Source organism: Netta rufina (assembly GCF_964035555.1).
Source record: "Netta rufina genome assembly, chromosome: 6".
NCBI classification, from domain to species: Eukaryota; Metazoa; Chordata; class Aves; order Anseriformes; family Anatidae; genus Netta; species Netta rufina.
The window spans coordinates 5,618,636-5,631,905 of NC_140129.1; the positions used below are offsets into that span (position 1 = coordinate 5,618,636).

Genomic DNA, 13,270 nt, shown 5'->3' on the forward strand with positions numbered 1-13,270 from the left:
GGAGTTTTTAAATCCTGTTATCAGTCAACATCAGATTTTGGTAATGTCAATGATTAAGGCTGGTAGTAAAGATTTCTCTGTACAAGTGTATGGATATTCTGTGTAATATCTGCTGTAACTGCAGTGCTACATTCTTCCTTTACTTACAATAAACGATGGATACTAAGTCTACACATACCTTTAGCAGTTCAAGGAGTCAATGTTCCTAAATTAAAGGACTTTTCACATAAAAAGTGTCTTTTGTCTTTAAAATCCAAAAGTCCACATACTGTATAAGCCTGCTGCAAATCAGCAAAAGCTACACAAGAATTTGTATCTAAGCATCGTCAATAAATCAGTTTGAAGTAAATCTACATCTACAACGTGACTCTGTTTTGGACAGGAAATCAGTCCTATGAAGGACATTTGTCTGCAATGGGTCTGGCTTTGCCCCGTTTTGGAAGGGGAGAGCCAGTAGTCTTTCTCAAGGGCAGAGATAAAAGTAGAATCCAGCGCATGCATGGGGTAGATTTTGAGGTGCTGTTGTCAGAAAAAATAATATAAAGTAAAGTAAAAATATCTGATCTCCTTCCATTTGTTCCCAGACTACAAGATTTTTGCAACTGACAAGCTTAGATTTTTTATTATGATTATTATATTTTATTTTATTTTTTTGTCTCAGCTCCCATGTGCCCTGGGAGAAAGATATTTCAACAACAAATTCTTGCCAAGTAGTGAAACAGTCTAAGGAAGAAAACTAAGGATTTATATCTCTTCTGTTTTATTTTGGAAAAAAAGACAGAACAAGAGCCTTTCAGCCTTTCATCCCAACCAACCAGGAAATCAGAATCAGATGACCTGTCTGAGGCTCGGTGGGGAAATACCAAAATGAAGTCATAAACACACACACATTGACTTCTGGAAAAACAGTAATAACTGAAGTCATCCTTCATCATCCCACAACATAATGCTGTGGCAGTAATTCCAAATCCATGGAGCTTTTCACTGAAACATAGTTAATATTTGCATATGCCTAATATTGAGGACATCAAGATCCACAAAGGAGGTCAGATAGAAAATGTAAATTAGCAATTTCTTTTTGAGAAGTAATGAAATGAAGGGAGCATTTTTAGGAGGCTGCAGTATTATAGCAATAGCCATCTTTGTGCTTAAAGGTGGCCTCTGGGAAAGCCAGCAGCAGCAGACTGACTCAGCCTAATCTGACTTGAGCTCTCCACTTTCTCAGAGGAACTTCAGTGGATTTTTGGATTTATAATCGAATGAAGCAACACACACTTGTTCTATAGCACATTGCTGCAACCAAAATAAGCAAGCCAAAAGAAATTTTTTGTCAATGTTTAGATTGCTAAACAAGTGTTTGTTTACCAACAAATATCTGAAAATCTAAAATTGGGTACAAACTTGATAAATAAAACATTCAGTTCTCCAAAGGCTCCTAGTTCCTAACCCACACTTACGAAACATTCAGCTTTATTTAACATTTTAGACAAGTATAAAACAACCACCTCCCTCATCCATAACGCTAAGTTATAGAGTTTTGCCTTTTTTTCCCCCAATAAATCAATGGAAATCTCACATCTGCTGCCCTTCCTTTATCCAAGCAAGCCTCTCCCTCTACAGTAAAGGGAAGAGAAGCAGGGATACTGAAGCAGTGCTTCCAATGTAAGTGCTGAGTTATCAGGCATGGAGAAGTGAGGGACATTTAAAAAAAAAAGGAAAAGACAGTTTGCTTGTTGGCATGACTATTAAAAATTCTCTCTTAGCAGCATGATTACTGAAATGCAGTAGCTTAGTCTGCCAGATCTTTAAATCAACATCTTGCACCTGCTATACACTCAGTGGCTGACCATAATAAGGGTACTGTCTGATAATAAAAGTGGACTTGAGCACCTCCATAACTTGCAAAGCCTATAAACTTAGCCATCTGGCTTTGTTAACAGTTCTTTAAAAGGAAAAAGGAAAAAAAAAAAATCTGACCTAAATTCCACAGTCATATAAAAAACTCCAACCACTTAACCAAAAGAGTTCAAATATTAGCATATTACTTTACATAAAGTAGTTAACAGCAACCATTAAAACAGCTTACCCTTCCACATTCAAATTTCTTGCCAAAGAATAGAGCACATGAGAGCAGTTACTCTCATGTGGAAGAAATCACTTATTTGTCAACATTTTTGAACCTTTGTCACTGGTGCTTTATAGTTTCTCATGTACTAGAATTAAAAAAAAAAAAATAAATATGTATACATATATATTAGTAGTGAACTGGTGTTTTATAAAAGCATATAAATTATTTTCTTGAAATATAGTGCTATCAGATTAATGGAAATTATTTCACATTATCTTTTTAGTGGAATTTTGCTGGAAAGATCTAAATCAGCAATAGAAGCATCTCTTCAGATAGGAATTCTGATTCCAATTATGTTCCCATAATTTCTTTATCCACAACCATCCTGTACTAACAAAAGCACCGTTTAACACATAGAATAATAGCATGACCATTTATTAACTGAATTCCACCAAACGTAAGACATGCAAGGCATGCAGCGGTAGACCAAAGTCCTTTCCCTTTAAGGAAAAGTTGATGGGTAATCTTATAAGAAAGAGAGAGGGAGAACACTGCACTCCTACAGAAGCTAGGAAGATCATCTTTAGTACCGTATCTTGTTTCCACACATGGAAATTCAATCTACTCTCCTACAAAAACGGGGGCCAAGGATGTCTGCTCTTGCTCCCTATCTCTGGCATTACTAGAGAAGCACATAGCACATGGCCCTCCTAAGTACCCTGCCTGGCCTTCACTCCATGCTGTTCTCCATTTTAAGATACTTACAGAGGCTTTTAAAATACTCTCACCATCTTTACTAAACGTTTGAATCTGCCATACAAATTTTAATCTTGATATTTTTGATGATTCACTCTGAGCTGTTTAGTTACACTATTCCCTTCAACCCTCTTGGATCTGTTAACAACTTTCAGGTATTGAGATATCAATACCAAGAATTGTTACCCAACCAGCTAAGGATGCATGAAATGCACTCCTCTGAAGCATGAAATGATCATGATCATCTATGCAGGCATGACTTTCATTAGTCTCTCTTATGCTGCCTTAATTTAAAAACTCGTCTTCTTTAGAAATGCAAACTCATGTCATTTCTTACTTCTCTGCTTCATTCCTTTTTCCCTGATATGGTTGCTTTCTTACCCAAGAAGAAAATACTCCTCATCATATGGTGCTGTCCTTCCCCACCCTGTACCTTGTCTTCTGCTAATTGTCACTGTTTTCTCATTAGTTCTCAACTTATTTGCACCTAAATCAGTCAAATTAATTGCTTTCCTTTTTTCTTGTCATTAGTGAAGGCAGCAAACCAGAGCAGACGCCAGTGCCTCCAGCACCTTATTTGACAACACCCTCTGATTTATCAGTACATTTTATTTATTTATTTGCTGTTCAGTCACTTTTCAAGAACATCAAAGCTCTTGCATTCAAAGCTTTGAGGATCACTTTTCAATTGCAAATTCAAGAAACACAAATGTCAAAGGCCTTTCAACTATGGCACAGAGCCCAACAAAAATAATCACAGCCTAATACTCACTCCACTGCAACGAATAAATAGGTGATACAATATACAAATAAATAAAAATAATGATAAAAAAACACCTTTTGTAATATAACTCAACAGGATAGCAGAAGCCATTTCCACCAGTGACCAGTTCTCAGCTCAGCCTTTCTTGAAGGCCCATGTTGCCAGTTGCTATGGCAGAAAACGCCTTGCCATGTTCTGCCACTTGATACCACCAGGCCCAGCCCCAGCCTATTTTGGCTCAGAGTAAGAACTAGAAATCTACTTGGAGGTAGTCAAGAACAGGTTTACATTGGTTACTACCCTGCTTCTGGCTCTTTGCAGCCTGCTGGAGATAACAAGCCTTGAGGACACCTACATGTAGCGTGAGGCCAACTAATTGCGCCTCCAGTAAAGCACCACGCCTCGTGCTTGGTGACATACCAGAGCTATCTTTGGATAGAAACAATATACAGCAAATAAGATTCACATGCTTCAAAGTGAAATTGTCAACTGAGGTATAAAAGAGAAAATAAGCCAAAGAACACTTTTGGAGATCCCGAACTCCTATATTTTTTTAGTCCTTTCAGTGATTCTGCTATTTTATGTGGATGACAGCCTTCACCCAAGGCTCTTTAAGAAGCTTTCTCTGGGTTCACTTACTTTCAACCATTTCTCAAGGATGAAGCAGCTTTCTTCCTAGTCCTCCCTCTCATACTCTTATTCAAAATAAATTATTTGGGTTTTGGTTTGGTTTATCTTTTCTATCAAACTATTTGTTTTCATATATTCTCTTTTCCCTTGTCTGTCTCTCCTCATTTCATTCAAGTAGAAATTTAGACTGCATTGCAATGGAAGTAGATTTGACAGGGTTTACTCAGCAGATTGCTTGTTATATTCAAGACTACTGCAATATTCTGTTATGATAACAATAATGATTTATAATTCCCTTTCTTATCTAACACAATTCTTACCAATTCTTATAGTTCTTACCACTAGCTCATCCTTACATACTTACAGAAACACAAAATTGAAACTTCAATGAAACACAGTTGATACTGAATGACTGTCTGAAATTTATACATGTGTGTATATATATATAGTGTCATCACAAAGATTTTCTACCATCACACAAACTTCATATTTATCAAAGTAAAGTTTTGAAAATTTTCACTGTGTTCTCAATTTATTAAGAAGGTTAAACTCCTAGTAAACCTATTAAACTTCAACTTCTGAGGGTCTCTACTGAAAGCTAGTCACATCGTTGCTCATATCCAGATCTAGATTCTTACCTAATTTTTATTTTAAGTAAAGACTGTTTTTGTTGTTTTTCTTTTCCTAGTCAAGAAGGGGAACAGCAACAGAAGCAAAAAAGGCTTCAAGACTTTGTATCATGCGTTTACTTATTCTATTTGTGCTGCTGGGTACTAAAGCCAGATCTACCGAAGAAAGCTTTGAATACTAATATTCCAATTCATTTAATCTAGCAGGTTACTGTAGCCTCACTTACCTATCTACTTCAAAATCATTACCAATGGTTCAGTAAGTTCATTAACTATATCCTCTAATAATAACTGGTTATGTCCTTCAGACCTGCTGATTTATACTTTGAATATACCACATTCATTGTTTTATTTTTTGTTGTTTGTTTGTTTTTAAGTCAACAAGTTGGCAGAATAATTTCACAATTGCCTCCCTCGTTTTTCCTATAAATCCCTAGGTAAGGAACAATCAAAAAGTCTTTTAAAAAGCAATACATGACAAAAAAAAAAAAAAAAAAAAAAAAAAAAAAAAAAAACCCAACAATCTGAAAATGCTTCTCACTTGCTCCAGGTTGCTTCTTTGTATAATTAACAAGAATCCCTTCTATCATCTTGCTTTTCATGTAACTTAGTATGCTAAATTCAACAAAAGACCCCATTAGTGCCAGACTAACAATGGAGTATGCCAGTAGAATAGAAGTTGAGTGCTAACGTATCAGAAATATTTTCTAACAGACTGTATGCTGCACCACAATGTTGTAATTTTACTGCCTTGTTATTCTGCCAAACAATATACATGTCTATTTTATTAATTATGCAATATGTCATGTTCGCCTATTTCATTTGCTTCTATCAACCCTCTGTAGGAAAACCAAAATAATAAATACCGAAGGTTATTTGTGTCAAAGTGTATGTTCAAGAGTTACAATGTACAAAGGTTTTTTCTTTGATCTAATGTGAAATATATCCTGTACCATTTCATCATCATGACAGTACAAAACTCAATAAGCAAATGCCATACCCTCACACTCATGCTCTATTTCTTGTATTTTACCTTTTTTTTAAAAAAAAAAAAGGGAGCAAGAGAGACAGAGAGAACTAGTCATTTCATCTTTTGCACCAACATATTTTTCTTTCTGCTGCAAATCTGCACTATTTAAGAGTCAGATTCCAGACTGAGTGGATAAAACCATTAACCACACACAAAAACTTCATGGTTGTATTTGAGCCTGTACACCTCCCATCTCCCTAAAAACAACAAAAGCTTTGGGTACTCAGCCCCTCTCTGCAAACTTAGGTTTTAAAAGACAGTACCCATCCTGAAATTTTTCCGTCTGATGCAGAAACCAATCCAGAAAAGCATCTGAAATACGTATATAAGTGTCTTTCACACCTAGTTTGACATCTCACCTTTGAGAGGCAAACACCGCTTAATCCCTCCCCCCCCCAAAAAAAAAAAAAAAAAAAAAAAAAAGAGCTGCTTAATCACAAGAGAAAACAGGGAGAGGAAGATAACTAACACCATTCTAACTTTTCCTTCTACAGTAAAAGCAGGAAAGCAGGATTAAAGAAAAGGCCATGGGACTTTGGAGGACAACAGTCACCCACAAATGCAGCATTCAAAACTTGTTCGGAAGGGAGCAATGAAAGTGGAAATCATTGACCCAGTGGCTATATTCTTTATTTCTTTATTTACAGCTCATCCTAAAGTGCCTGAAGCCATTGACATAGTCACCTGCCAGGAAATTGTTATTCACAAACTCATTCCTACTGCACTGTTTGCAGTCAGGGTAACCGATATTCAAGAATTACATTTATAGAACACCTCTCAGTAAAAGGACTCAGATGTGTAGTAGAAGCTTAAAGCAGTACACCAGTTATATTCAAGGTGCAGACATTTCAGAAATCATGCAGCGAAGTTCATATACTGGAATTATCAGAGGAAGGCACAAAAGTCCCTTTGCTATGCTCTGTTCTTGTACTGAAGCCAGCAATTTGTCTCAAAGTACTGCAGCAGCTCTTCAGCTTTAGGTGGGTGGTAAAACAGCATCTGTAACACTGAGTAACAATATCCCTCCTCATTTACATCTCTTAATTATCATAACGCCACTAAAAATATGTGCACCATCATGTATAAAGCGCATCATATATAAAAGTGGTAAAGAATTTTTTCATTTATATATGCCAAGAGTCAGCAGCCTCTTGTACAGTTACACAGGTCAGTACTGGCCACATCCTACATCAACACATGGGAGGGAAAGCACAAAAAAATCTACTATTAGAACACTGTCCAAATGATAAAAGTCCTAGTACGCAATATAAGTTCATCTTAAGTATTCCATTTTAATTCTACCTTCAAAGGAGGGAAGACGCCTCTTCATAATTATAGCTTGATGGATGTGATGCCAATTCTAGAAAGCAGCATAAAGCATTGCAGTCTAGGCGATAAAATGTATGCAAGGTACAGAATATTTGAGATCATCTCAAAAGGGTTTGCTCCAAAGAGCAAAGTGTTCCCAGTCATTTAAATTTTATTTTCCAGAAACTCTTGGATGAAGCACTTGTTCTAGTGGACACAAAGTCCTGAACTGAAGTCTACAGTGTGTGATGCTATGCAATGTATGCATGTGCCATACAATAATGAGATACAGCAGACTCAAAGAGGAAGCAACTAGAACATGAATCAGGCAACAGCAACTGTTTTCACATAGGTAGGAAACCTCTCCAAAGTCTGATGGTCGTCTAGACAGACTCTTGCCTATAAAGTCTTAAAAACAAAGGGGGGGGGAGCTTTCATAACTTCAGTGTGGCGATTAGAGATGTCAAGGAAAGAAAGGTGAGCAAACCAATTAGTACAAAATCCAAATCCATTAAGCCAAGTTCTTTTAAGGTTAATTCAGGGAACAGAACATTAGGGTGCTTCTCAGGAGGAAAGTTCTGACTTCTTACAGCTCAAAAATCACACTGTCCTCTATACAACAGAAAGATGAGAAAAAAAGTTATAAAGGATTAAGTATGTCTAAGTCCCAGCTTAGACATATTCATGTCTCACACTTTATATTAGGTGACACAGGTAGAATAAGAATGTCTTTGCAAAGATGAAACTAAAGATGCAGGCATTCTGAGGCTGGGAAGAAACATCAAAGTAGAACACCTCAATTCCTCTGTAGGAGAGAAATTTATTATGGGGATATTCTGAAGATCTCTAAGACCAGAGAAATGAGCAATGTATAGACAGCCCTATCACAGGATGCAACAACTATTTTATTCCTGCTGCTTAATTTGTGCCCAATAGAATATATCTGACAAGATCAAGGAAATATCTTCTTATGATTGCAAAGAGGTCCCAAAAGCCTGAATCTGATTGCACCCTAAAGAACTGAAGGCAAACTGAAGAAATGCCGTGTGCCTGAAATCCTACTGATGCTATGGCTTCCTGATAGGCAGCAGGTCCAGCTAAGGGTCTGTGCAAATCGTTTCAACACATTAATATAAGATGCTTAAAACAGATTCAGGGCACAGTATCTTCAGGACATACATTTTTGTTTGTCTCACCAGCTATTCAGGATGTGCACCAAACCCTGACAAGTTAGCAGTCGCTGGAGTCATCAGAGATCATTCTTTTACATGCTGCTACAGATGCTAGGATGGAGCATGCGGGCACTGCAGCTGGCTAACTCAAACCCTTGCATAGCCTAACTTGCAGTGCCTAGCACAGACAAGCCATGTGGGACTCGTTCTCCAGCCTTCACTGCTGTGACTGGGGGTGATCTACCTGTCAGAACAGACAACTCAGGAAGTGAATACACTTTACTCTTAAACAATATATTTCATATTTTGCCTTTTCTTGATAGTGCCATGAAATTGTTTTCTGCTTGCTTTACTACTACTCTCACAAAAAAAAAAAAAAAAAAAAAATCAATAATGTAGAAAACATCCATTTCCATGCTGTAGGAGTGCTGAACAACAGAAATTTTCATAAAAACACAAAAGAACAGTGATGTGTGGAGATCAAATGGGCCAGTGAATTGAGAGTTAAGATGCAGCGCTATACTTACTTCTTTGCTGGCCATTAAATGTCCCCTAATGGTGCCTCAGTTACTAACCTGTAGCACGTGGACAGCATGAGCACACCACGTGGAATGAGTTAGCAAAAACTGGAAAAATCTGAAAGACTCACAGACATTTCTGGACATTGGTAACCAGCATTTGTTTTGGAGGACAATGTAAGCAGGGGAAGCTGACAGAAATGAACATGTTTTGCTACATGAAGGGACAATGCCACGTGTAAATACAAATCTTTTACTACTATATCTCATTTATTAATTGTAACCACCTCCAAAATATTTGTCTGACTTTATTTAACAGAATCAAAACAGTTATCAGACAAGAACTCCAGACAGTTCTACTGTGACAACTAATATGTGGCTCCCTGCCTTATGAAGGCTAAGGCTAGCCCAAGTGCAGTACCTAAGAAGTGATTGCAAAAGTTTTTGATCACTTGTCCATCTTTACACACATACACACCCATTATTTTTACATAACCTCTCAGATATGTATGAGATAGCTGTCTACAACCAAACAGAAAAAGCTTGGCATGATACACTTGAATTTGATTCTAATCCATATTTTAAGAGATGCCACAGAAACAAGAAAGTCACTGACCACCCAATACTTCAATTCTGCCAGAAATAAAGGATGAAAACTTCTTAAATATCTCATGTCTCGATGAAAATGTCCAGAGCAAAATATTTCACCACCAGAATATTCTAATTCATAAGGAGACTTTAAAGGCTTTTCTGATCTATACCCACATGCTAGCTTCAAAACACCTATGAGATTAAATAGTTCCAAGCAGATCACAGTCCGAGATGAAAAGAACACTGATAAATCAGCACACTAACTCACTAAAACCAAGCAAACAATCAAAAAAACAAACAAACAAAAACACATAAGGTGGAGAATTACCTGTCTTTAACTACTTGAGGAATGAATGGAAGGAGCACGTATACATGCTAGCATGAAGACATGTCTGTATACATTTATAGAGCCCCACTGTACAATTTCTCTGCATTGTATACTTCAGTTATTCATCTTGGTGGTACTATTCCCTAAAGAGCTTCCTAAGCAGACAACCATCCTTCCCTTCAGCCATTCACTCTCTTCCCCTTTAAGTTTGCCTGGGGATGAGACAGAGAGAACAAAGAAAGGCTCAGTAGCAAGTGTTTTGCAACCAAGGAGTACAATCTGGATTTTAGGAGCTGTAATTCAGGACTCTTTCCTCTGTACACTTCATAATGTAATTATAGAATTGCTTCTTGCTCAACAGCACTTGCAACACAACTTTGTTTTCTGTGGGCTCGAGTGCAGGAAGATGCCAACAGTCTGAGTTTCTCCCTAGACAGTAAAAATACCATTGCCTTCAAGAGCAGCTTTGCTCTGAAGCTGTTCTGCACTGCTCTGAATTTATCCCCATGGAATCCCTTCATTGTAAGAAAGGTTTATACTGTAACCCTGCGTGGTGTGGGGTTTAGTGTTCAGTAAGGCTGCTTCCCTCACTGGGCTGCTATAGGTCTGGGAAGTTCAAAGCATCTCTGAAGCCTCTTGAAGCATCACTAACACAAGATGAAGAAAAAAAACAAAACACCTTAGTTGTACTGTGCTAGATTTCAGTGTATGCTCCAGACCTGATTTGTAAGAAGAGAAGACCATAGTGATTATAAACATTGTCCAAAGACAGATGCAGAACTGAAAATGGAGCTAGAGACAGGGAAGGTGGAGAGTAGACAAAGTTCAATTTCATCGCTGCAGAAGGGAAAAAGTCCCCTGTAACAGGTGCCTATAGTAAGCTGAAACACACACATAGCTTTGGGAAATATTCCCTTTATATTTGAAAAAGGACCATCTTGTGCTTAATGTGTGAAGTAAATGAAGCTGATATTTGGGTGATGAACGCCAGAAAAGAGTTTTCCAGTTTGCTAAGTTGATGCACAAACAGACACATAAGGCTGTGCTTCGGTTTAGCTATCACACTAATTATTTGCTCCTGAAAAGGCTGTGCTTTTTAGGCTTTATTGGAGTCCAAATCATAATACATAAATCAAGATGATTCAGAAACAGCAACCACACAAGTTCCATCACATGCCCTAACATCTCTTTTACAAGGGATTTCGGCATTTTCTGAATATCTGCACATCAGAGGCAAACCAACATCCATCCCCACAGCCCTCCTTGGATGTAAAATTATATTCTTAAGGGCTGCAAATTCCAAGCCACAGACTCGGAGGCAAGTCACCCAGCTGCAGCTGGTACTTTTCCATGAGCACCAAATTAGGTTCTCAGACTCACAATAGTTTTGTCATTTCCCATTGCAAAAAGCCAGAGGAGCCACTGAAACCTGAGCTGGAGACCTGCCCCTTGTCCCCAGAGCAAGGCTGGCAACAGCCGCCGGTTACAGCGACTTCTCTGGGCAGATTTTGTGCATCCCCTAGTCCTATAGGGGCATGAGCAAAATGAGCCTTCAACCCCTTTTCCATAAACCTGGCATCTGCTCGTCTCAAATTGATTTAAGGAAGGAAGCAAAGGAAGCAACTGCTCTGCCAGTTTTTCTGTTTGTTTGTTTTCATTTATATATTCCTGTTTGGATAGCAACTGGGATTTAAACAGTGACAAGTTACTCATTTGGAGCCTGTATTAAAGGAAAGAATTGTTTTACCCAGTGCTAGAAGTTCAATTAGATTTGCTATTTGAGAATGATTATTTAAATAAAGCCACGTTACAAATGACAGCTTGCCTAAATCCATACAGGCCAAAACTGCATAAAACAGAGTAACTTGAGCATCACAGCCCCTAAAAACGTGATTTGTGATGATTTTATCTCTGCGTAAATGAGTATAAAAAGGCAACAGAACTGTTATGCCCAGAAAATAAAACTGCCAACACAAGTATTGTAGCCTGAGTGATTGTCTAAATGGCCATATTATTATCCAATAATAAAATACATCTCTGTGTCCAGACAGAAAGTACTGGGTAAATGCACTGGACATGAAAATATAATTTAGTTGAATTCTTCAATCCTAGGTTTATTGGGGAAGAAAACCCAAACTATTTGAAGGTTGTTTTGTTTTGTTTTGTTTTTAAGAGTAAATAAAATCAGATTAGGAGCTCCAAATCACACAACACACAATCCCAACCAACTGATGGCTCCTCCAACATCACATCGGTAGTGGCCACATGGAGGTGCCAGGAAGGAGTATGTGGGCACACACTGCCTGGGTACGGGCACAGCTGGAGCAACCAACAGCAATACCGCTTCCTATCAGAAAATGCCCACCTAATACAAATTGTCAAACAGATCAAATCTGGATCTGACTGGACGTCAGACATAGTTGCCTTCATTGCTGCTTTAACAAATGAAAGTGATGTCAACATCTACCAATTCAATACTGCTCAGGATTGGTCATGAAAAATGCCTTCATTATTAAAGCTGGAGAGTTTTATAGCTGACACTGAAGCAACTGCTAAGGGTTAGCACCCCCTGACATCTGCATCTGGATACCTACCAAGCATTCATTCAATTGGTGAAAAAGGAAGTTGCAGTGATTATAACTGAAATATATAGAGTACCATTTAGAGAAAAATGGATAAAGTGTTTTTGTCCTGAAGGATTCATTTACCTATCAATGATACCTTCAAAACATTCGTGGCCCTCCAGATATTCTGCAGCTCGTCACTTGTAAGCAAGGCTTTAAAAAATAAAAATAAAATACCAAAGCTGAGCCTTCAGACTCTCTTGTACATTAGGGTCCAATGAGTTAAGTCACTTCTGGGCTGTAGACCTGTGTCCCCTTGGGTTTTTCTGAGAAGTTTCCTGTTTATTACTATTGCACACACCTACACTTGAAAGCACTGCTGACTGCCCCACCTGTGCTACCCTGTAATGGCCTAAGCACATGATATGCTACCTCCAGCATTGTTTCCAGGTGCAGAATTCAATGGTTTACAAAATATTATCTCTCATTCTCTAAAGTTTCTTATTGTGACCATGCCATTACACAAAAATGATATGCAAGCGGGAAAAAAAAATTGCCAGGTTTCAAGTAAATAAGACATGACTTTGGAAATTATAATCATGCTTCTCTCCTGTGATCACACCTTTTAAAGATCCTTCTTATTGCTCTGCTCTTGATTACAGTCCATGAGTTAGTCACAATATTATAATCTACTGTTGGCTCAATCTGTCTTGTCCTTAATTACAGGCTTGGAGCGTTCGACTATAGGCATGACGTATGACTGCCCTTGCGGATGGAAGCAATACAAGGAATGAAGATCACAAGCTTCACTGCAACTCCTAGGGTGATGCCAACATTGCAGCTGCATCACGTGCAGAAGTTTGCCCTGACCTTTAAGAAAATTGGCTTGGTTGATGCAAGACACAGTAAGACT

At 38.0% G+C, this 13,270-nt stretch overlaps 1 protein-coding gene across 9 annotated transcripts in view; it reads right to left on the reverse strand.

Annotated features, from left to right (window-relative positions):
- GULP1 (GULP PTB domain containing engulfment adaptor 1) overlaps nucleotides 1-13,270 on the reverse strand; it is a 151,461-nt gene that overhangs the window by 96,475 nt on the left and 41,716 nt on the right. Inside the window, exon 1 of one of the 9 annotated variants that reach the window (XM_084288901.1) lies at nucleotides 9,794-9,931. The exons of 7 other annotated variants lie outside the window; for them this stretch is intronic. The gene's annotated coding sequence lies outside the window, so the exon portion shown is untranslated. Of the gene's footprint in view, nucleotides 1-2,086; nucleotides 2,165-9,793; nucleotides 9,932-13,270 lie in introns of those variants that run through there. One more of the 9 variants, XM_084288902.1, reaches the window with a different exon arrangement.